Below are 22,301 nucleotides of genomic sequence, written 5' to 3'. Positions count from 1 at the left end.
CAACATCTGTCATTTCCTGACTTGTTAATTTTAGCCATTCTAACTGGTGTGAGGTGATATCTCACTGAGGTTTTGATTTGGATTTCCCTGATGCTGAGCGCTGTTGAGCACTTTTTCATGTGTCTATTGGCCATTTGGATGTCTTCTTTGGAAAAATGTCTGTTCATGTCTTCTGCCCATTTCTTGATTGGATCATTTGTTCTTTGGGTGTTGAGTTTGAGAAGTTCTTTATAGATTTTGGATACTAACCCTTTATCTGATATCTCATTTGCAAATATCTTCTCCCATTCTGTCAGTTGTCTTTTGGTTTTGTTGACTGTTTCTTTTGCTGTGCAAAAGCTTTTTATCTTGATGAAATCCCAATAGTTCATTTTTGCCCTTGCTTCCCTTGCCTTTGGCGATGTTTCTAGGAAGAAGTTGCAGTGGCTGAGGTCGAAGAGGTTGCTGCCTGTGTTCTCCTTTAGGATTTTGATGGACTCCTGTCTCACATTGAGGTCTTTCAACCATTTTGAGTTTATTTTTGTGTGTGGTGTAAGGAAAGGGTCCAGTTTCATTCTTCTGCATGTGGCTATCCAATTTGCCCAACACCATTTGTTGAAGAGACTGTCTTTTTTCCACTGGACATTCTTTCCTGCTTTGTTAAAGATGAGTTGACCATAGAGTTGAGGGTCCATTTCTGGGCTCTCTATTCTGTTCCACTGATCTATGTGTCTGTTTTTGTGCCAGTACCATACTGTCTTGATGATTACAACTTTGTAATAGAGCTTGAAGTCCGGAATTGTGATGCCGCCAGTTTTGCTTTTCTTTTTCAACATTCCTCTGGCTATTCAGGGTCTTTTCTGGTTCCATACAAATTTTAGGATTATTTGTTCCATTTCTTTGAAAAAAGTGGATGGTATTTTGACGGGGATTGCATTGAATGTGTAGATTGCTCTAGGTAGCATGGACATCTTCACAATATTTGTTCTTCCAATCCATGAGCATGGAACGTTTTCCCATTTTTTTGTGTCTTCCTCAATTTCTTTCATGAGTATTTTATAGTTTTCTGAGTACAGATTCTTTGCCTCTTTGGTTAGATTTATTTCTAGGTATCTTATGGTTTTGGGTGCAATTGTAAATGGGATCAACTCCTTAATTTCTCTTTCTTCTGTCTTGTTGTTGGTATATAGGGATGCCACTGATTTCTTTATTTCTTTTTGTTGTCTGATTGCTTGCAAATGGCAAGATCTCATTCTTTTTAATGGCTGAATAATACTGATCAATACTGAGTAACAATACAATACAATCAATACTGATCAATCAATACAAATGAGCAGCATACACTTGGGCTACTTCCACATTTTGATTATTGATTCAATTTCTTTGCTGGTAATTGGTCTGTTCAAATTTTCTGTTTCTTCCTATTTCAATTTTTGTAGGTTATATGTTTCTAGGAATTCATCCATTTCTTCTAAGTTGTCTGATATTTTGGCATGTAGTTTTTCATAATATTCCCTTAAAGTTGTTTGTATTTTTGTGATGTTATTTCTCCTCTCTCATTTGTGATTTTATTTATTGGGTCCTTTCTCTTTTTTTTTTTTTTTTTTCTCTTGAGAAGTTTGGTTAGAGGTTTATCAATTTTATTTATTTTTTTTTCAAAGAACCAACTCTGGGTTTCATTGATCTATTCTACTGGGTTTTTTTAGTTTCCCCTTTATTATTTCCTTCTGCTCATTTTAGGTTTTATTGTTCTTTTTCTAGCTCCTTTAGGTGTAAGTTTAGGTTGTTTATTTGAGATTTCTCTTGCTTCTTGAGATAGGCCTGTGTTGCTATAAACTTCCCTCTTAGAATTGCTTTTGCTACATCCTAAAGGTTTTGGACCATTGTGCTTTCATTTTTATTTGTTTCCATGTACTTTTTTCTTTCTTTTATTTCCTGGTTGACCCATTCATTGTTTAGTAGCTTGTTATTTAACCTCCCTGTATTTGTGGTCTTTCTATGTTTTTCTTGTGGTTGACTTCTAGCTTCATAGCATTGTCAGAAAAGATGAATGGTATGATTTTAGTCTTTTTGAATTTCTTAAGGCTTGTTTTATGGCCTAATATGTGTTCTATTCTGGAGAATGTTCTTTGTGCACTTGAAGAGAAAGTGTATTCTGTTTTAGGATGGAATGTTCTGAATATATCTGTTAAATCCATCTGGTCCAGGGTATCATTCAAAGCCATTGTTTCCTTGTTGATTTTCTGTATAGATGATATGTCCATTGATGTAGTGGGGTGTTAAAGTCCTCTACTATTGTATTATTATTGAGTAGTTCCTTTATATTTGTTATTAACTGTTTTATGTATTTTGGTGCTCCCATGTTGGGTGCATAAACATTTACAATTGTTAAATTTTCTTGTTGGATTGTTCTCTTTATTATAATATCCTCCTTTGTCTCTCATTACAGTCTTTGTTTTAAAGTCTATTTTGTCAATATAAGTATTGCTACTCCAGCTTTCTTTTGACATTCATTTGCATTCACTTTCTTCATCTCCTCACTTTCAATCTGCAGGTGTCTTTAGGTCTAAAATGAGTCCTTACAGTTCATTCTTGGAGTTGTACATTCTACAGTTTTGACAAATACTTAATGACATGTATTCACCATTATAATACTAAAGAGATTAGTTTCACTCTCCTAAAAAAAATAAAATAAAAGGAGTCTCTTGTAGGCAGCATATAGATGGGTCTTGTTTGTTTTTTTTTAATCCATTCTGTCACCCTATGTCTTTTGATTGAATCATTTAGTCCATTTACATTTACAGTAATTATTGATAAGTATTTGCCATTTTATTGTGGTTGTTACACTGAAGATTTTCTCTGATCTTTTCCTGTCTTTCTCTCATTCATGGTTTGCTGATTTCCTCTAGTGATATATTTGGATTTCTTTCTCTTTATTCTTTGCACATTTATTAGTGGTTTTTGATTTGTGGTTACCACTATGTTTGTATATAACCCCTTCTGCATATAGCTGTCTATATTAAGTTGATTGTGGTTTAAGTTGAACCTATTCTTTACTCCTTTCCATGTTTTAGGTATATGGTGTTATATTTTACATCTTTTTATTTTGTAGATTTCTTGATTGATTTTTTACAAAATATTCATTTTTACTTCATTTTACATGAAGGTGTTTCATACCTTCATGCTCTCATTTTTAATCTTTCCACCCAAAGAGTTCCTTTTAATATATCTTGCAGGACTGGTTTAGTGGTCATGAACTCCTTTAGTTTCTGTTGTCTGAGAAGCTCATTATCTCTCCTTCTGTTCTTGGCTGCAGATTTTTCCCATTCAGCACTTTGAATGATTGATTGATTTATCTGAGAGAGAGAGCACGTACACAAAGCAGGAGGAGCTGCAGGCAGAGAGAGAAGCAGGCTCCCTGCTGAGTAAGGAGCCCAATGCAGGGCTCGATCCCAGAACCCTGGGATCATGACCTGAGTTGAAGGCAGCCTCTTAACCATCTGAGCCACCCAGGTGCCCCATGTACTTTGAATATATCATGCCACTCCTTTTTGTCTTGGAGAGTTTCTGCTAAAAAATCTCTTATGGCCTTATGGAGTTTCCTTTGTATGAAATGCCTTCTTTGGTCTTGCTGCTTTTAGTATTTTTTCTCTATCACTATATTTTGCCATTTTAATTACAATATGTCTTGGTGTGAATCTGCTTTTGCTGATTTTGTTGGGTGGTGCCTCCTGGATCTGGATATGTTTCCTTCCCTAGATTAGGGAAGTTTTCAGCTATTATTTCTTCAAATTATCTGCCCCCTTTTCTTGAATTCTTCTGAGACTCCTATAAAATGAATGTTATTATGTTTGATGGAGTCACTGAGTTCTCTATGTCTATTCTCGTTTTGCATAATTCCTTTTTCTTTTGTTCAGCTTGATTACTTTCCATTACTGTCTTCACATCATTAATTTGTTCCTCTGCTTCTTCCAGCCTGCTTTTATTCCATTAAGCATGTTTCTCATTTCGTTTATTGAGCCCTTTATCTCTGGTATGTTATTCCTTATCCCTGTGTTAATGATCTCATTGGTGTCCTCCACTTTTTTCTCAAGTCCAGTGACTCTCCTTATGATCAGGGCTTTAAATTCTCCATCAGGGGGTGCTTGGGTGGCTCAGTCAGTTAAGTATCTGCCTTCGGCTCAGGTCATGATCTCAGAGTCCTGGGATGGAGCCTCATTGTTGGACTCTGCTTCTCCTCTGCCCCCACCAGCCGGCTCATGTGTTCTCTCTCTCTCAAATAAATAAATTAAATCTTAAAAAATTCTCCATCAGGCAAGTTACTTATATCTATTTCCTATTTTGCTTAGATCTCTGGCTATGACCTTATCCTGTTCTTTCATTTGGGACAAATTCCTCTGTCTTCTCATTTTGTCTAGGTCTCTGTGCCTATTTCTGTTAGGAAAGTCAGCTATGTCTCCTGCCTTGTGAAGAAGAGGTCCTATAGTGCCCTGCAGTGTAGTGTTCCCTGTTCCCCAGAATGGCATTTCCAGGAATTTCCAGGAATGGCATTTCCAGGAATGTCTCCAATATGTGCTTCAGTGTGCTCTGTTCTTTTGTCTTGGCCACTTTATCCTTCAGGCCAGTCATTTGCAGAGGCTCTCTTTGCCCATCGTGGGCAGTGTTTGGCTCCTGGCCTGAATTTGGCACATTTTAACTAGGTGCTCTGGTCTGCTTGTGAAATGAGACCTGTTGCAGCTGCCAGACCCAAGGCCTCACAAAACTCCTGGTTTGGGAGATGCAGTGTTGGCAGGGGTTTGGGCTGGCCTTCTGGGGGTTGAACTAAGGCAAATATGACTGGGAAGGGCAGTTCTTCTGGAGTGTGGGAGGAGGGGTGGGGCTTGGTATAAGCAAGTTAGGTAGTGAGTGTTGGTGCTGTACTGCTTCCTACAGTTGGCCCTGTGCTTACTCTGAGGGCCAGGGGAAGGAAATGGCACCTGCCAGTTCCTTTGTTCCCAGAGGGGTCTCTCTGTGAATGCTGCCTCTCTGGGACACACTCCAAGATAAGCAAATAACCTCCCCATTGTGTGCCCCAAGTGCTCGTCAGATCACTGTTTCTGCACTGTATGTCTGTGGGATCTTTGCCTGCCTTCTCTCCAAGAGCAGCCACAATGTCCTCTAATGTCCTCTGGCCTCACTGGTTGCCAGAATTTAGGAAAATCTTGCCCTCTCACCCTCAGGCCAATTGTTATGGCTATTAGTTCCCCTCTTCACCCTGCATTCCCCTATGTGCTAGTCTGTCTCTCACCCTTCTAGGCTACTGTGGCTCACTCCCCACCACAGTGGCCATGCTCTGTCTCTCTCCCAAACCACTTTTCCACACTTGCTACCTTCTTCCGTGTGGCCTCTTCTGTACCATTAGTTGTGGAGTTTGTTCTTCCCATCTTCAGATTGATTTCTGGAGTATATAGGATGATTTAATAATTATCTAGTTGTGTTCGTGGGCCAAGGTGAGCCTAGGGTCCTCCTACTTTGCTGCCATCTTCCCAGCCGGGTCTTCTAGGGGCAATTTATGTTCAAACACAGTGACACCTTTCCAGTAAATGGGTATTCCAGAGAAGTCATTTTAGTATGACTGACATAAAGATACTAATAATTAAGGGATTCCAACATTGGGACCATAGAAAGTCTTAATCCTATAATCGATATATGTGATGTTAAGTTGCCAAATCTAACTATGGAGAATGATTACCCTAATAGCATTGACTATTCTCTTTTATTGGATCTCTTTAAAAACAATTTTTCCCAGGTTTTAGCATTCTCCCCCCATGATAAATTTAATCCTATTTTAAAAATTTAAATTCAATTAGCCAACTATAGTACATCATTAGTTTCAGATGTAGTGTTCAATGATTCATCAATTGCGTATAATACCCACTGCTCATCACATCATGTGCCCTCCTTAATGCCCATCACCCAGTTAACCAATCCATCCACCCACCTCCCCTTCCACAACCCTGTTTGTTTCCCAGAGTCAAGAGTCTCTCATGGTTTGTCTATTTAATCCTATTTTTATGACAGCGTTCAGCTTTAAAAATTGTCAAGTTACCAAATTGATCTTTAGAGTACTTTCTAAGAAAAAAAGTTCTGGCTTTTATCAGAAACATAAAAATTCCAAGCCTTTTCATCCAATAGTGTGCTGGTAAATGCAGTTCTCCAGGGGAAAAAAGTTCTGGTTTGTACTGTTTGCCACTTTTTGAGTGTAAATTCTCCCACCCTGGCCGATTGTGGGATCACAGTGCTGCACTACACACTCAGCTCAGGAGCAGCTCTTGCATGGCATTGCTTCCACCCCAGTCTTGGTTTGAATAATATTCTTGAAAACTTTTTTTTCCACATCAGCATTCTAGAGTAGATTTTGCTTGGATTTTTATAATCATATTTTAGGTGTTTGCTGCATGTTCCTTTAGTGGTAGATCAGGGAAGTACTACCCTACCACAATTTTTAATCTGGGATTCTATGGCCTATAACTCCCTCTCCTCAACACTACCAGGTCCTTCGATATTCTTGTCACACAGTTGTTGTGTGTATTAACTCTGCCTCTGACCATTCCAAGCCTTGGGTAGCATCTGTTTGCAGCCCAACTTTCCTTGTAGTGATATGTGTGCCTAAAGTTTCCCTCCCCTCTTCTATTCTTTTAGGAATGGCCCACTCAAGTGTGTTACCGGCTCAACTACCTTCCTTCTCCAATTCTCCAATGTAAGGAAGTAGGGCATAGCTTCCTGAATCTAAGTGCCTTCTTTCCTTTTGTTACTCCTTTGATTTCTGAGTTCAGTAAATTAGGCCCTCCAGGGGTTCAGAGGAGTTGCCTTTTTGGCATGCACATTATTTTAAGCTGATAACAATCTTGTCCCAAAAGACTCAGGAAGAAGCTTTGACCTTCCCCCTAACTGCCTAAAAGAATTTATATGGAAGACCTTCTTCAGGAAGAGAGCTATCACCATAGACATTTTAATAGGAACTAGGGGTGGTAGACAGAGGATACAAACAAAGCGTGTTTGTTAAAATTCCTCTGTGTCCCGTGGTTCCTGGATGGGCCAACAAACGTTTGTTTACTAAACCTTTATTCCTCATCTTCCTGTGAATTGTCTTTCTTCACTTTGAAATCCTATTCCCTACCCCCTTCTCCTAGGTTGGGAAGGACCTATATACTTTATTTTGCCTGTCTTTGGAATTTCATGTTTATGAGGGTTCCCTGTACTTATGAAATTAAATCCAACATCCCCAAAAGAAAAATTCAAGAGTCTGTGAGGGAGAAACATACCCAAAGCAACACTTTTCAAATAAATTGTACCTCCTGGGTGGAGCATATTTATCAAGCCTAATTTCTTTTCTCTGATTTACCAGCCCTCTCTACTCCATTGAAGACAATTATTTTTTCTTAAATGTTAACTTTAATGTATGTATGTCTATAAATATGTAAAAACATACATGTGAACATGCAGCCCTAAATCAGCATTTATCATACAATGATTTTAATTATCTTGAGTGTTATGAAGAACAGATATATGTGGACAACAATGCACCGGGACACTCATGCAAATAGTCTAATGACTAGAACATAATTCAGGAAAAGAAAGAAGAAATCATTTTTTTAGAAATCCCCAGAAAACAAATTTAAATAACCCTGGTATTGTAGCAGTCTGAGTTACCAAAGCCAATTAGGCATTTTAGAAAATAAAGGTTAATTTAAAGCAATCTCTGTTGCTAAGAATTTAATTTGTTGGAGAAGTTAATACACTAACCTAGTGAAGTTTTAAGATAAATGGAATAATTCTTAAAGCTACGTAATTTGCAATATAGGATTTTTTCAAGAGTTTTTCATTTTATAAAGATACTAGTTTTATTATACTCTGAACATCTATTTACACTTATATAATCTTAAATGTTAATAAAAGCTTTCTAACCTATAAGGCAAGAGTTAAGAATTAAGGGTACTCCATTTACAGTAGTTTCTTCTTCTTTTATTTTTTTAAATCTGAAGTCTTGCGTGAAATAAAATCTAAAACGTTTTTGCATTCTCATTTCACAATGATATTTATGTTTTCTCCCTGATTCTCTTTTAAACCCCAAATTCACTGAACAGTTTGAATTATCAAATGGTTTAATGTGTCATGTGGACTATATTAAATGCAATTGTTTTCCTTTTACCTCATAATCTTAAACCACCCCCTCCCCCCTAAATCTTGGGTTGAAGAGTTCTTATAAGCTTTCAGGATCACTAGTACTAGGTCTAATGTCCATTTGCATATCTTTGTTTTTTATTCAGTAGCTCAGCGGGGATGCCAAGGGGTAAACACAAACTGGATCTTCCCTTTTCTCATGCAGAAACTTTAGAAAGGAGAGGTGGTTAGGGAGTTTCAAAGCAATTCCATTAACTTGCACCAAGAGGGGAAAAACAGGGCAATGAGAAGCTTGAGGTTTATTAAATGGAACATGGACCACATAAATTTTAAATCGAAAATAACCCCAAGATTGTGTGTCAGCCTGGCTGTGGTGGGGCAGAGGGGTGAGGGAAGGGAGTATTTTACCAATATCTTGTATGTCTTACAAAATTTTAAATAAAGATAGGAAAATATCAACAATAGTTCATCATAATAACTTCCTCTACTTTTCTGTGTTTTGAAAGAGTAAAAAATGTTAATGAGGGTCCCTCTCCTCTCCCCCTCCCCCCAATTTATAAGTAGCATGTTTTTCCCACAGGGACATTTCCCTAAGCCTCTGGAAGTCTTTTTTTAGTCATTGAAAAAGGAAATGGTCAGTAATAGCCCCTCAGGTACCCACAGTACCTCTGTGTCCCTCAAACACCTTTTTTCTCCCTTACACAATTGTACATGTGGCCCCCTGCCTGGCCTTCAGTGTCAGCATAGTGCAGCCTTCTACATCTAGAGGTCTTGGGCCCTAGTTAGGGAGGTGTGAGCACACATGGGCCCATGTTGGAGAAGGACTATCTCCAGTACTATCAGGGTGAATACAACCACACTTCTACCAGGTAATCAGAGCTGCTGTGGTTCCTAGTCTCCCAAGGCCATTTCTTCCTGTTCACCTACACTCTAAGCATTCTTCAGAAGCCATAGCAGTGTTCTGTCCTTAAGGCCTGAATCAGCAGGACTGTCACTCCTACCAAACAAAAGAACCCCAGGAATAGCTTGGCTATTCCCTTGTGTCTCACGTTCCTCTGTCCTCTCTCTCCCTACCTCCTAACAATGTAAGCCTGGAAAGTACCCTAGTCTGGGTTCCATACACTAGCTCCCCTTCTTCTGTTCCTTTTTTTCCTCTTCCTCCTCTCCTGGATATGGAGAGTTGGGGGCAACACTTCTTCTCACTTGGAGTTAAGTAAAAGGACTTTTTTCCACCCAGAGCAACTGGAGCCAAGACAGGGTTCTTGCAATTTGAGCACAGTCCTCCTGGGAAGGTAAGAGGCTCTCCTGTGCTGGTGAGGGTCTTGCTAGAGTTACAAATGTCTTCCATTTTGTGGCACTTCTGTAGTTTTATTCAGTGTTATCTTGTGCATTTAATAGAAATCTCCATTTTTTTTTTTTTTTTTTTTTTGCAGGAATACAGGAAGATTTAGATGAGGGGGCAGTAACCAATAGGGTGTATTACAGTGACCAGCTCCAAACTCCATCCATGTCCAGTGCCAAGGAGTTCTGTACATAGGCAGATTTCCTCCCAGACATGATAAATCCATAATGAAAAAAATTCATGATGGAGAATTTCTGTTAGTGCTTTTTGCTTTAGGTATATTTGTTGGAAGGAGTTGATAACTTAGATTCTAAGAGCAATAGAATATATATAACTTAATATTTTCAAATTATACAATTTAAAAAATACAATATAGTTTTCAAATTATACAATTCAAAAATGGAGAAAAATATTGGGGAAAAATGGGGAGCCTTAGGAACTTGTGGAATAATATCAAAAGATATTATAGGATTAATTGTAATCCTAGAAGGATTACAAAGGAGAGAATGAACTGGGCAGAAAAATATTTGAAGAAATAATGGTCAATTTTTTGTTTTTGTTTTTTTTCTTTTTCAAATTTGGGGAAAGATGCAAAGATCTAAGAAGCTCAGCAAACCCTAGATAGGATAAATACATGTAAACCATGGCTAGGCACATCTTTACTGAACCCCAAAGATTAAAAAGAATTTTGTAAGGGTACAGAGAAAAATGTATACATAAGGAACAAGGATTCACATTATCACTGACTTATCCAAAACGATAGAGACCTACAGATAAGGGAACATCATTTAAAGTACTACAAGAAACAACTGTCAACCTCGGATTCCATATTGAGCAAAAGTGTCCTTCAAAGATGGAAGTAAAATAAAGACCTCTTCAGATAAAAACATTTTCTGTACTGTGGTAGTAAAGGAATGCTGACAGCAAATTCTCTAAGTTCTTCAGGTTGAAAAAGAATACCAGAGGAGAAGTTAAATCTTCAGAAAGGAATAAAGAGCATTGCTGGAAATGATTAATATTTAAATATTAAAGCCTAATTTTTAGCTTCTATAAAATACATCGGACTGTTTTTTTTTTTTTTTAAAGATTTTATTTATTTATTTGACAGAGAGAGACACAGCGAGAGAGGGAACACAAGCAGGGGGAGTGGAGGAGGGAAAAGCAGGCTTCCCGCTGAGCAGGGAGTCTGATGCGGGACTCGATCCCAGGACCCTGGGATCATGATCTGAGCCGAAGGCAGACGCTTAACGACTGAGCCACCCAGGCGCCCCACATCGGACTGTTAAGGCAAAAATTATGTCATTGTCTTATGAGGTTTATAATGCAGGTTGGGGTATTACATATGATAAACCTAGAAAAAAGGATGGTGGTGAATGGACATATATATTTACAAGATTTTTGTATATATCGTGAAGTGGTACTCTACCAACTCTGAGTATGAAAAGCCAAGAATGGATATTGTGATTCCTAGATCAACAGTTTAAAAGTGGAAAAAAAAAAGGTTCAAAGGTCAATAGAAAAATAGAATCTATTTCATAAAGGGAGCCTCACACTCTCAAAAGTAACTCTTGAAAATAACTACTATTACAGGACTTGACTTCTCTCTGGTTTTTCTTGGTTTGTTCCTTCTACTTGCATCTACCTGTTGTCATCAGACTGCCTTGGGAACAGTTATGTTGAGATACTTAAGCAACATGGAACATACAGTGGAGGTGGGGGAAGGCTTGGGCAGGAATGTGGGCCAATGGGCAAGAAGGGATTCTTGTCTGAGAGAAAGATTGGAAGAAAAAATAATCTTTAATATTCCTTAGTTCACATAAGTATAATGCTATGGACACTAAACTATAAACCAGGAGACCTAGGTCCTAATCCTGGGCCAGCCTCTTACATACTCCCTGACTTTCCATTTGCACTTGCTCTGAATGAGCTTCCCCATCACAGATGCAAAGTCAATCCACATGTCCCCTAGTCTCAAGATTGCTGTCAGAATGTAGTATAACCACTTGTGACTGTTCATAGTCTCCAAAGTAACTCCAAGAAGCTCTGAGGAGTCTGAGAACAATTTAGAATTGGTTAAATGCCTTTATCTTTTTTTTTTTTTTTTAATTTTATTGTGTTATGTTAGTCACCATACAATACATCATTGGTTTTTGATGTGGTGCCTTTATCTTATACAGCAAGTCCTTAGCCTGGGATTTTTCTTTTGACTAATCGAACACTGCCATCTGGTGTGTAAGTGTAGGAACTATCAGGGATTCAATTCCCAGAAGAGTCCTTAAAAATCATTTGCTTCTTTTATTTTCTTTTTTTGGGTTGTAGGCTTTTTTTTTTTTTTAATTTTAGTGAAGTATAATTAACATACAATGTTAATTAGTATTAGTTTCAGATGTACAACATTGATTCAACAATCCTATACATTAGTCAGTGCTCACCATAGTATGTATAATCACCAATGAACATTATTACAATATTTTCCACTGTATTCTCTATGCTGTACTTTTCATTTGTGAGTTATTTCTTTTAGAATGGGAAGCTTGTACCTACTAATCTCCTTCATCTATTTCTACCCATACCCCTACACACCTCCCCTCCTGCAACCACCAATTCTCTGAATTTTAGGGTCTGTTTGTTTTTGTTCATTTGGTTTTTAGATTCCACATATACATGAAATCATGTATTTGTCGTCCTCTGTCTGGCTTATTTCACTTAGCCTAGTACCCTCTAGGTCCATCCACGTTGTTACAAATGGCAAGTTCTCATTTTTTATGGCTGAGTAATATTCCATTCTGTGTGTATCTCACATCTTCTTTATCCCATTCATCTATTGATGGATGCTTAGGCTGCTTCCATATCTTGGTTATTGTAAATAATGCTGCAATAGACATAGGGGTGCATATATATTTTCAAATTAGTGTTTTTGTTTTCTTTGGGTAAATACCCAGAAGTACAATTACTGGATCATATGGTAATTCTATTTTTTTAGTTTTGAGGATCCTCCTTACTGTTTTCCAGTGGCTGCACAAATTTACATTCCCACCAACAGTGCATGAAAGTTCCTTTTTCTGCACATCCTCCCCAACACTTATTTCTTATCTTTTTTATACTAACCATTCCGAGAGGTGTAAATTGATATTTCACTGTGGTTTTGATTTGTATTTCCCTGATGTTGATTGATGTTGAGCATCTTTATGTGTCTATTGGCCATTTGTATTTCTTCTTTGGAAAAAATGTCTATTCGGATCTGCCCATTTTTAATTTGATTATTTTTTGATATTGAGTTATATAACTTCTTTATGTATATATAGTATATTAACCCCTTATCAGATATATCATTTGCAAGTATCTTCTCCCATTCAGTAGGTTACCCTTATATTTTGTGGATGATTTTCTTTGCTGTGCAAAAGCTTTTTATTTTGGTATGGTCCCAGTAGTTTATTTTTGCTTTTCTTTCCTTTGCCTTAGGAGACCTATCTAGAAAAATGTAGCAACATTTTCTTGGACTTCCTTTATTTCTTGTCTCCCCAACCTCATTTTCCAAATGAAAACTCAGGATATCAAAGAAGAATTCAAAATTGCCCTCCATAATTCACTAAGACTTATTTGAAAGGGTTGAACTAAACTTTAGAGTTCAGGTAGGATTTGAATAGGCATCAAGGTGAAAGGAATGGATGACATGAGGAGAACCACTGGAGCCCTGGGAAGACAGGAGAGTAGTTAGGAGCTCAACCTCAGGGGAAAGACTGGGCTGGGGTCACCCTGAGCTTGGCTACTTCCCAGCTGTGTGCTTAGTTTGAGACCCCTTGTGTATAACATTGGGATAATAAAAGTACCAACCTCTTAGGTTATTTCACTAATCCTTCCAACAACCCACATGTTGTTTTTAGCACAGAACCTGTTATAGTAGATATATAACAAATGTTAACTGACTATAAATTAGAAAATATTCATGTTAAATTTTCTGAACTTGATAATTATACTGGGATTATGTAAGAGAATATTCCTGTTCTCAGGAAATACGCTTGGGTACATGTAGGTGTAAGGGACTTTGAGGTCTTCAATTTACTCTCATATAGTATAGAAAAAATGTGTATACATGAAAAAATGTTCAACATTACTCATCATCAGAGAAATACAAATCAAAACCACAATGAGAGGGGCACCTGGGTGCCAGTTAAGTGTCTGCCTTCAGCTCAGGTCATGATCCCAGGGTCCTGGGATCGAGCCCCGAGTCGAGCTCCCTGCTCAGCAGAGAGCTTGCTTCTCCCTCTCCTTCTACTGCTCCCCCTGTTTGTGCGTGTGCTCTCTCTCTCTGTCAAATAAATAAATAAAATCTTAAAAAAAAAATTGCAATGAGAGACCACCTCACAGACCAGTCAGAATGGCTAAAATTAACAAGATAGGAAACAACGCATGTTGGCAAGGATGCAGAGAAAAGGGAACACCCTTACACTGTTGGTGGGAATGCAAGCTAGTACAACCACTCTGGAATACAGTATGGAGGTTCCTTAAGATGTTAAAAATAGAGCTACACTATGACCCAGCAATTGCACTACTGAGTATTTACCCCAAGATACAAATGCAGTGATCTGAAGGGGCAACTGTACCGCAATGTTTATAGCAGCAATGTCCACAATGGCTAAACTGTGGAAGGAGCCGAGATGCCCTTCAATGGGTGAATGGATAAAGAAGAGGTGGTTCATATATACTATGGAATATTACTCAGGCATCAGAAAAGATGAATACTTACCATTTACCTCGATATGAATCGAAGTGGAGGGTGTTATGCTGAGCAAAATAAGTCAATCAGAGAAGGACAATTATCATATGGTTTCACTCATGTGGAATATGAAAAACTGCAGAGGATCATAAGGGAAGGGAGGGGAAACTGAAGGGGAAGTCATCAGAAGGAGAAAAACCATGAGAGATTCTTAACTCTGGGAAAAAACTGAGGGTTGCTGGAGGGGAGGTGGGTGGGGGGATGGGGTAACTGGAGGATGGGCATTAAGGAGGGCACGTGATGTGATGAGCACTGGGTGTTATGCACAACTAGATGAATTACTGAACTCTACATCTGAAACTAATGATGTACTATATGTTGGCTAATGGAATTTAAATTAAAAAAAAGAAAGACTAGTGACCTGGCTTATTCAATGCCAGCTGTTATGCAAATCTCCCTAAGGCAGAAGATTTATGGTAGTAACTTTAAATGACTACAAGTCACATCCCTTAAACAAAGCTGTTATTCTGGAATCTTTATTTATCCAGAGCTTTCCATACCTAAATTTAATTTCACTTAGATCTCTATGGAAACATCAGCTTCACTGGGCTAGTCAAGATATGCTCTATGACCTAGTAAATTTGGCTGAAAGGTAGGAACACTCCACTTCCAAAGGTGCCTTCCTTTGCCATCAGAAGAATCTAAAGAACCAAGTGTTGTTAAACATGAAAAGACCACTTTCCCCAAGAGAGGAACTGAAGTGGTTGGTATGTCCTCCTCAAAACATACTGATTATGCATGGTTTTTCAGGAAGGGATAGTGAGTATCAGGGGAAAAGTAACTCAACCCATTCTGATGGTGTTCCAGTGGCCTCATCTTTATATAGGAAATACAGGTCTGCACCTGGATACTTGAATACTTTCATTCTCAAAAGCAATAACATACTCATATTTTCAATTTACTCTAAAGTTGCCTATTCAAAGTTGTACAGTAAAAACACAGCTGGTCTTGGAGCATAAGTTAGGATCTTTAACACTCAACGACACAGTGCAGAGGTTAAGAGCATGCATGGGCTCCAGGGACAGGTTGTCTAGATCTGAGGACTGGCATCATCTCTTACTATGTATGTGCTCTTGTACATGATATTTATCCACTCTCTGCTTCAGTTTCCTCACCTACAAAGTAGCCATATTACTGGCACCTACTTTAGGTGTTTGATAGGAAGAGTCAATAAGTACATTCACCATAGATCTGTCCCTGAAACATGGTAAGTGCACAATAAATGTTTACTAATAATTCTATTGCTCATAATTTAATAGCAATCTATTTCATAACACTGGGTATTGATTGCATTCTTTGAAAATGATTATTACTCAGCACTTCTCAGCCAGGGCTCAGAAGCTCAGGTTTAACTCTACAAATGTCAAATGGAGGCCCAAACTATCTATGATGCTACAGTGAATTATTTCTGTCCTGTATCAGATGTTAACTGAGAGAAATACAAAAAAGGGGAAAAGAAAAAGTACCTGGTGAAGAATAAATGCTCATTTCTCTTCCTTTGTTGGACGCTGTCAATGCCCTGCCCTGGTGCCCTTGGATGCCTTTTACTGTTTCTCTGTGCATCTCCTCCATTCCCAGTGTGAAATATCTTTCAATAACTCCTATTTGCTTTTTTCTTCCCAGAACTGCCCTTGGGCTACCTGAGCTGCTTCCTTTGCCCACCCCACAAAGAACACAAAGAGCAACAGGTGCTGAGTTTAGACTCCTCCACCCCCTTTCCCTTCCCCAGTAGGCTAAAGGACAGCTGATTCCAGGCCTCAAATTGGAACAAACTCTGAGACTTAGCACACTCTCAAGTTCCCCTGCGTATCAGGCTAGCCACTGTCCAAAAGATGTTGCCTGGAGTCATATGCTTGCCTGGTTCTTTCCTTCCCCATCCTGCTTCCTCAGCATCTTTTTCCAGTTTCTTTTGGGAGCACATCTTCAATAAATGACTTACACCTAAATCCTCATGGCAGAGTCTGATTCTGGAGAGCCCGAACTGTCTTAGTCCTGTTTGGGCTGCTATAATAAAATACCACAGACTGGGTGGCTTATAAACAACAGAAATTTCTTATAGTTCTGGAGGCTAGAAGACTGAGGTCAGTATGTCAGCATGATCAGTTGAGGGCCCTCTTCTGGGTTGCAGATTTCTCATTGTGTCTTTACTTGAAAGAAGGGAGCTAGGGAGCTCTGTGGGGTCTCTTTCATAAGACATTAATCCCAATTATGAGGGCTCCACCCTCACGACCTAAGCACCTCCCAAAGCCTTCACCTCCTAATACCTTCACCTTGGGGAACTGGGGTTTCAGTGTGTGAATTTCAGGAGGACACCAATATTCAGACCAGAGTATGAACAAGACACTTCCTATACTTCTCCTTTTAGTGCCTCAGTTGATGTGGATTCCCTTGTCAAAGGTCTCTTCCCCCCTCCTCCTCCTCCTCCTCTCCCATCCTCCCTCCTTCCCCCTCTTCCCCCTTCTCTCTTCCTGCCTTTCTATGCAGTTCCCATCCCTGAAATAGTCCAGTCTTCATCTCACATTCCCTGTGCCTGTACATGACAGTTTAATAAAAACATTTTGTTTCTCAAAGAATGACTTTACAAGAAGAACCCTTGCTGGCCTTTCTTTCAGAAACAGGATTCTTATAATCAGGGATTTCATGAAGGTGTCATGCCTTGGGAATCAAGAGACCTAAGGTCTAGACCTGATTCTCCTGAGGTCTCAGGGTGTGACTTTGAGGTCTATGGGGTGCAGGTGATTTGACCCATTTCTACATCTGCAAAGTTAGGGTACTTGGGCTCTTATATTCCTTTGAGAATCCAAAGAAAACTATGGATTCTGTTCCCAAAAGAGAAGCCCTTTATGCACAAACACAATTTTATATTCAAATTCCAAGGTTACTGGATCCTCTTGGAATCCATCACTGGATCTCTTATGGGATGATTTCCAACGGTCTTTTTAGTTCTCATACTTCTAGGTTTTCTCAAGTCTGTACAAACTTAATCAAGGACAGATTGCAAATGTTTAAGTATAAACTTGTCTGAAGCAAGAGTGGTTAGAACTGTTTTTAATTTGGGGTGGGTTTTTTGGTTTTTGGTTTTTTTTGGTTTGTTTTTTGTGGAATAAAGACAATCAGTGCCAAGAAGCAAGTAGGTATTTAAAAGTGCAATCCTCCCAGATGGGAGGAGAAAACACCTGGAAACAGAATACATCCTCAGCCCTCAGTGGGGATCTCCATACTCTCTGTGGTAGAACAGAGTTTGGAGCCTCACAACCAAAGGTCCCAAACCCATCTCCATCTGTCAGATTTGTGTTTGGCCACAGGCAACACAAATAGCTCAGGTTTAAATTATTCCTCTGTTAAAATGGAAAAGACTCTCTTACTTCCTTATGGTATTGTAGTGAAAATTAAATGAAAAAAGACAATATTCATACTTGGCACATGATTCTCCTCCTTTTCTGTTTTGTTTCTAGTTTATGTGTTCCTCTTCCTTTTCCTGTCTTAGAGAGGGTGATGTTCCCTGAGTACTTTCATCCTTGACCTAGTAATTGTCTTAACATTTATACTCTCCTTGAGTTCGAATGCATTGCTGATGACTTCCAAGTATTTACCTCCAAACTTGAACTCTCCCTCCACATTCCAGTCATATCATCAACCCCAGATAGATATTTTCCCATAGTGTGAATTTCTGTGGCTTTGGCCTTTCTATTAAACAGGACTCCTCTTTTGGTACTGGGACTCTTTTCCTCTCAGGGATTTCCCTGACCCTGTTCCTTCTACTAGAGGGAAGGATGCATAATCCACAATCGCTGTTCAAAGTATCTCCTCACTCCACTCAGTGATTTTCCACGGGCAGATATGTGGCCCCAGTGAAGGCTGTTTAGAGCTCCTCTTTAGGAGTTGACATGGTTGTTGAAAAAGCAATCGGCCTCTTCAGCTGTGGTGATGGGTGGGTAGTACCATCTGGAGTTGTCAACCATTAACACCACTGTGAAGAAGGAGCCCAAGAGTGAGGTAACAAAGGAAATTTGAGCTGAGAAGCTGAAAGAAAGATTATTTATGACTTTGGTTGAGTCTCTGAATCCAGCTGTGGCAGGTATAGCTATGAGGCATTTCAAAACCAATCCAAAGTAGCTTACATAAAAATGGGAAATAGCTAATACAATTAGGAATCCATTGCATTAGATTAGGCTCATGGTCTCAATTCAGGGACACCCAATATGTTGACTCATTCTCTCAGACAGTTCTCCTTTGTTTCCACTGGAGACACCAATATTCACCCAGTCATTCCAACTGATGACCCAGAGTCCCCCTTTACTACCTCTGCTACATTCTCTTTATATCCATTGGATCCACCAGTCCTGCTGTTAGCTCTCCATTATTTCTCCAGTTGCCCAAATTTGTTCCATCTCAACTCTCGCTACCTAGTTTAAACAGGTAACCACCTTCTCTTTGCATTACCTTTAGAATTTCCTAACTAGTCTTTTTGTCTCTGGTCTTGTTTCATGTTACTGTGGTGAAACCAAAGAAAAGAAATTGATGTAAAACTCATCTGACCATGGCATTCATCTGCTTTAAACCCTTTGATATCCTGTTACCCCAGGATAACAACCAACCTCTTCACATGGTACACAAAATCTTCCATGTAATGTTTAGCTATCTCTGCCTACCACATCACCATCCAGAAATAGCACTCTTTGTATTACCCATGGACAAACCCACCTCTGTGCTGTTGCTTATCACATTGGGAAGGCAGCATAGCCTGCCTCTATTAAAAGTTAGGCTTTAGAATGTGTGTACTAACTTCTACTTGAGCAAGCCACTTATCCTCTCTAGCCTCCATTGTCTCATTTGAGAAATTGGGATGGTTTCATGAGCATGTTGCCATGAGAGTTTAAAGCTTCCAAATCCAATTTCAACAGGTGTGTGTGTTTCTGGGGGTTGAAGGGTAGGGGGTGGACAGGTACTGTTTTGCATACCAGTAATTGTTGAGATGCCAACTTGGTGTCCTACAATTCAATTCAATTCTGGCACTACCCAGAGAGAGCATCAGATTCTATAGGTTAAGGGCTCAGTCCTACAAAACTATCCCCCATTTCCTCCTTCCACTTCAGTCATAAGTCCAGGTTGTCGCCTGTGCTTCTGACCAATTTGCTACAGATTGGAGGTTCCAACGACCCCCCAACCTTGGGTTCCATTAATTTGCTAGAGCAGCTCATAGAATTCTGAAAAGCATTTTACTTACTGGATTACTGGCTTATTATAAAAGGAACAGCTAGGGCGCCTGGGTGGCTCAGTCGTTAAGTGTCTGCCTTCAGCTCAGGTCATGATCCCAGGGTCCTGGGATCAAGTCCCACATCGGGCTCCCTGCTCGGCAGGAAGCCTGCTTCTCCCTCTCCCACTCCCCCTGCTTGTGTTCCTGCTCTCACTATCTCTCTCTCTGTTGAATAAATAAATAAAATCTTAAAAAAAAGAAAAGGAACAGCCAGATGGAAAAGAAGCATAGACCAAGGTATGTGGGAAAGGGTGCAGAACTTCCCTGCCCTCTCAGACATGTCACTCTCCCAGCACCTCCACATGGTCACCAACCCCGAAGTTCTCTGAACCCCATCCTTCTGGGTTTTTATGGAGGCTTCTTTACCTAGTCATGATTGATTGGCAGATATTCAATCTCCAGCCCCTATCCCTTGTAGGGGTCAGTGGTGGGACTGAAATTTCTAACCCTCTCATCAAAGTATTGGCTCCACTGGCAGCCAGCCCCCATCTTTAGGCAAAGTCCAAAAGTCCCCTCATTAGCATAACAGAAGACATTCTCAGCACTTAGGAAATTCCAAGAGGTTTTTTTTCCCCCTATTTATTTATTTATTTATTTATTTATTTATTTATTTATAATTAACATATAATGTATTATTTGTTTCAGGGGTACATGTCTGTGATTCAACAGTCTTACACAATTCACAGCTCTCACCATAGCACATATCCTCCCCAATGTCCATCACCCAGCCACCCCATCCCTCCCACCCCCCTCCATTCCAGCAACCCTCGGTTTGTTTCCTGAGATTGAGTCTCTTATGATTTGCCTCCCTCTCTGGTTTCATCTTGTTTCATTTTCCCCTCCGCTATGATCCTCTGTCTTATTTCTCTTAGATATTAGTGAGATCATATGACACTTGTCTGATTGACTTATTTCGCTCAGCATAATACCCTCTAGTTCATCCACATCGTTGCAAATGGCAAGATTTCATTTTTTTTTTGGATGGCAGCATAATATTTCATTGTATATATATACCACATCTTCTTTATCCATTCATCTGTTGATGGACATCTAGGCTCTTTCCATAGTTTGGCTATTGTGAACATTGCTGCTATAAACATTGGGGTGCATATACCCCTTCGGATGCCTACATTTGTATCTTTGGGGTAAATACCCCGTAGTGCAATTGCTGGATTGTATGGTAGCTCTATTTTCAACTTTTTGAGGAACCTCCATGCTGTTTTTCAGAGTGGCTGCACCATCTTGCCTTCCCACCAACAGTGTAGGAGGGTTCCCCTTTCTCCGCATCCCTGCCAACATCCGTCATTTCCTGACTTGTTAATTTTAGCCATTCTGACTGGTGTGAGGTGGTATCTCATTGAGGTTTTGATTTGGAATTCCCTGATGCCGAGAAATGTTGAGCAATTTTTCATGTGTCTGTTGGCCATTTGGATGTCTTTGTAGAAATACCCATTTCTTGATTGGATTATTTGTTCTTTGGGTGTTGAGTTTGATAAGTTCTTTATAGAGTTTGGATACTAGCCCTTTATCTGATATGTCATTTGCAAATATCTTCTCCCATTTTGACAGTTGTCTTTTGGTTTTGTTGACTGTTTCCTTTGCTGTGCAAAAGCTTTTTATCTTGATGAAGTCCCAATAGTTCATTTTTGCCCTTGCTTCCCTTGCCTTTGGCGATGTGTCTAGGAAGAAATTGCTGTGGCTGAGGTTGAAGAGGTTGCTGCCTGTGTTCTTCTCAAGGATTTTGATGGATTCCTGTCACACATTTAGGTCTTTCATCCATTTTGAGTCTATTTTTGTGTGTGGTGTGAGGAAATGGTTGAGTTTCATTCTTCTGCATGTGGTTGTCCAGTTTTCCCAACACCATTTGTTGAAGAGACTGTCTTTGGAAATTCTAAGAGTTTTAGGAGAGGGATGAAGACCACATACATATTTCTTATTAGAGTTCAAGAGATTTTGTGAAAAGCACATGGTACAGCACTGGAAGCAATTAGATTTGGTGTTAGACAGTATTTCCTCTGTCTAGAATTCTCTCATTGCTGAATTTGTCCCACTGCTCCTCTTGCTTGGCTCACTCTTGCTCAACCTTTGACTCAGCTCCCATATCATCTCTTTCAGAGGGCATTCCAAGACCCTTGGGGGAATGGGAGGCTGCTTCTGTGTTATGTGGGACAATGGTTATCACTGCTCTTGCCTCCTTGTATCCTCAGCCTCCCCTTCCCATCTGAGCTCCCTGAGGGCTAAGATAGTATCTTGATCTTCACATGTCCAGTTTTTAACAACTTTTGGATTGAGTTGAATAATAATGTTACCTTCCTCAGCCTCTGATAGGGAGTATGAGAACTGAACAATAGCCATACTCATTTCCTTGGATGTTCTCGCTTGCTGTTTTTCATTCGTTTTTCCCAGTACACATAATTTAGAGCTATTATACCTGTCTGCTTCCATTCTGTTAGGCTTGACAGGTAACACATTGGGAAAGACAGGACTTGCGAATGCAAATGAATAGAAACAACTTGACAGACACTCTCTTTTCCTTCCAATAAAAGCAGCTCTTTTCCTGTTGTTCATCGACCTTGTAATGATGGATAGTGAACATCAAATCAACATCTTTTCTCATGACAGCATGTTGACTAGGCCCAGCCACAGAATCTAAAGCTTTCTGCAAGACTGAGCCTAGGGGAATGTAAAAGACTTGGCTCCTGCCAGCTTTTCCGCCTTTTACCCACCTCCCCTCAGCCCTCAGTGAATGGATGGTCCACATGTGGCTCCTAGGTCATTACAAT

The sequence above is a fragment of the Mirounga leonina genome, unplaced genomic scaffold (genome assembly GCF_011800145.1).
Source record: "Mirounga leonina isolate KUSES-001 unplaced genomic scaffold, KU_Mleo_1.0 Mir_129, whole genome shotgun sequence".
Lineage (NCBI taxonomy): Eukaryota > Metazoa > Chordata > Mammalia > Carnivora > Phocidae > Mirounga > Mirounga leonina.
The sequence above is the reverse complement of the archived record's forward strand: the minus strand, read 5'-3'. Positions refer to the sequence as shown.